General features: G+C 58.4%; 1 long non-coding RNA gene across 4 annotated transcripts; it reads left to right on the top strand.

The window, feature by feature from the left end:
- The first annotated feature begins 233 nt into the window (after nucleotides 1-233).
- LOC130521200 (uncharacterized) lies at nucleotides 234-2099 on the top strand. Of its 4 annotated transcripts, none has more exons than XR_008949220.1 (5): nucleotides 234-371; nucleotides 436-606; nucleotides 714-858; nucleotides 932-1918; nucleotides 1964-2099. It is a non-coding gene; the product is annotated as an uncharacterized LOC130521200 (long non-coding RNA). The 4 variants fall into 4 exon arrangements; XR_008949219.1 differs by having other exon boundaries at nucleotides 932-1933; nucleotides 2024-2099; XR_008949221.1 differs by having other exon boundaries at nucleotides 932-1963; nucleotides 2024-2099.
- Nucleotides 2100-2990: the final 891 nt, after the last annotated feature.

Raw genomic sequence — 2990 nt, 5'->3', positions numbered from 1 at the left:
CCCCAGGGCTGGGGGGTTGACCCCCCCGGCCCTGGTGGGTTGACCCCCCCCCCCCCCAGGGTGGGGGGTTTGACCCCCCCGGCCCTGGTGGGTTTGTGACCCCCCCCCCCCCCCCCACAGGGCTGGGGGGTTGACCCCCCCGGCCCTGGTGGGTTTGACCCCCCCCCCCGGCCCCCCGGGGGGGGTTTGACCTTGAGCTGCTCCCTGACCAGCGGCTCTCATGTGTCCAGGAGTTCAGCCAGAGCAGCATCTTCCGCCAGGCTTACGGAAGAACCAGAGCGCCACTTCCAAGCCCAGCACTCCCATGATGCACCAGGAGCCGTCCCTCTACTCCCTGTTTCCATGGTCACCCTCCCTTCCTGCCAGCTCAGGTAGGTCTCAGCTGGAAGCGTTCTCACTGCCACAGCTGCTTCTAAGCTCCCTTCTGATTGGCAGATCACTCCACCCCAGCGAGCCAATCGCCTCACTCATCCAACCCCAGTAGCCTCCCGTCCTCACCCCCCACACACAACCACGGAGCTCCGCCCTTCTCCAGTTTTGGACCCATCGGAACACCGGACAGCCGGGACCGCAGGCTCGTGGACCGCTGGAAGCCCGATAAGAGCGGTGAGGGGGGTGTAGGATGGGGGGAGCATCTCTAAGAGTTCCGAGGTGGGGTTCTGTCACAGGATCTGCCCCCTGGACCTCATTGCTCTCTCTGTGTGGTGTCCCAGGGTCCGTAAGCACTTTGGGTCTGGACTACCTGCCGACCTCTGCGCCTCAGACAGCAGCTGGCATCAGATGGGTCCCAGCAGCAGCTCGTGGGCCAATCAGGAGTCTCCCATGGAGGAGTCGTCGGTGTTGCTGGACAGCCTGAAGGTGGGTTGGCCCAGACGGTCCGTGGTCCGGTTCTGACTCTGTTCACATGTGCCACTCTGGTTGCTCCCTGCAGTCCATCTGGTCCAGCTCCATGATGCAGCCCGGCCCGTCGGCGCTGGAGCAGCTCCTCCTCCAGCAGAAGCAGAAGCAGCAGCGAGGTCACGGCGCCATGAACCCGCCTCACTGAACGGGTCCAACCAGCGTTAGAGTCAGCACCCGATTTTAATGAGCAGCTCCAACTAACCTGGAAATGAGACCGCGAGGAGAGGGGTGGGGCTGGGCGGCGACGACCCCCAGGAAGGCTCAAACACCCCCCCTGTGCCCGTGGAGGAGCAGTGGAGCCCCTCCTGGACCACCTTCTGGACCACCTTCTGGACCCCCGCGTGGGATCGGCACCCTGCAGAACCACACTGGCTGGATTAGGAGGCAGAAACCCGTCCTCTTCTTCTTGGGAAGCAAACGAGCGTGGAACCACTGGAAGGATGACGTTCCTGGGGTCAGCTGACCTGGCGGAGTCACTTTTTAATCACTGATTTCATGACTGGGGGAGGAGCTGCGGGCGGGCGTCGCCACGGCGACGTTGACTGAGCTCTTGCTCGTCCTTTGTGAAGCATCAGGAAGAACGGTGGTGGACGTCACGGCGCGGCAGCGGTGGGCGGAGCCAAGCCTCGCCTGGTGTAATGTTTCCTCTTTAGTTCTCCTGCATCTTTGGCGCTTGCTGCCGTTTCATGTCTGGGGTGATTATGGGATGTTCCAGCGTCGCTACCTGGGACGAATGCTTCACCTCTCGTTTCACCACTGATCAATAATCACTGAGCTCTGAGCTGGCAGCCCTTCTCCACCGTCCCCACGGCAACCTGGACCTGCTGCACACCCAGGACTCGGACCGCTCCGGGTAGTGGGACGCTCCTGGGCCGTGGCTCCGCCTCCTCCTGCCAGCAGGGGGCGATCACCACGCTCCAGTTTGAGAGTTGAGCTTGTTTTACCTGTTTTAGTTTCCCCATTTTATTGCAGCAGACTTTAAAGGAAGAGCTGGTTTAGTGTTGCTATCATGGCTCAAGTGTGTGAGGCTCAGGTGTGTGAGGCTCAAGTGTGTGAGGCTCAGGTGTGTGAGGCTCAAGTGTGTGAGGCTCAAGTGTGTGAGGCTCAAGTGTGTGAGGCTCAGCCTGGAGCGTCTGTGCAGACCTCTGCTACACCTGTAGAACCCATCACACCCGTTGTTCAATAAAGTTGTTCCTCCATCTCGTCTCCATGTGCTCAGCCCGGAATATCTGGAATACCCGGAATATCTGGAAGAATCTCCTGTCAAACACACCTGTGAATCAGCCGTTGGTGACAGTGACAGGCCTGGAGAGTGTGTGTGTGTGTGTGTGTGTGTGTGGTGTGTGGTGTGTGTGTGTGCGCCTGTGTATGTGTGTCTGTGTATGTCTGTGTGTGTGCACCTGTTGTATGTGTGTGTGTGTGCCTGTGTACGGCTGTGTATGTCTGTGTGTGCATCTGTGTATGTCTGTGTGTGTGTGCCGTGCATGTGTATCTGTGTGCCTGTGTATGTCTGTGTTGTCTTTCTGTCTCTGTGTGTGTGCGTGTCTGTGTATGTCTGTGTGTGCCCGTGTATGCGTGTGTATGTCTGTGTGAGCTGTGTATGTCTGCGTGTGTGTGTGCCTGTGTAGTGTCTGTGTATGGTCTGTGTTGTGTGTGTGTGTGCCTGGTTTTGTGTGTGTGCCTGTGTACGGTGTGTATGTCTGGTGTGGTGTGCCTGTGTATGTCTGTGTGTGCCTGTGTATGTCTTTCTGTCTGTGTGTGTCTTTCTGTCTGTGTGTGTGCCTGTGTCTGTGTGTGCCCGTGTATGTCTGTGTCTGTCTGTCTGTCTCTGTGTGTGTGCCTGTGTATGTCTGTGTGTGTCTGTGTGAGCTGTGTATGTCTGTGTGCCCGTGTATGTCTGTTTGTGTCTGTGTGTGCCCGTGTGTATGTGGTGGTCTGTGTGTGCCCGTGTACGTCTGTGTGTGTGCCTGTGTGAGCCTGTGTGTGTCTGTGTATGTCTGTGTGTGTGCGCCTGTGTATGTGCCTGTGTGTGCCTGTGTATGTCTGTGTGTGCCTGTGTGCACCTGTGTATGTGTGTGTGTGTGCCTGTG

Source organism: Takifugu flavidus, unplaced genomic scaffold (assembly GCF_003711565.1).
Source record: "Takifugu flavidus isolate HTHZ2018 unplaced genomic scaffold, ASM371156v2 ctg779, whole genome shotgun sequence".
NCBI classification, from domain to species: domain Eukaryota; kingdom Metazoa; phylum Chordata; class Actinopteri; order Tetraodontiformes; family Tetraodontidae; genus Takifugu; species Takifugu flavidus.
This window is presented reverse-complemented; position numbering and strand designations above follow the sequence as displayed.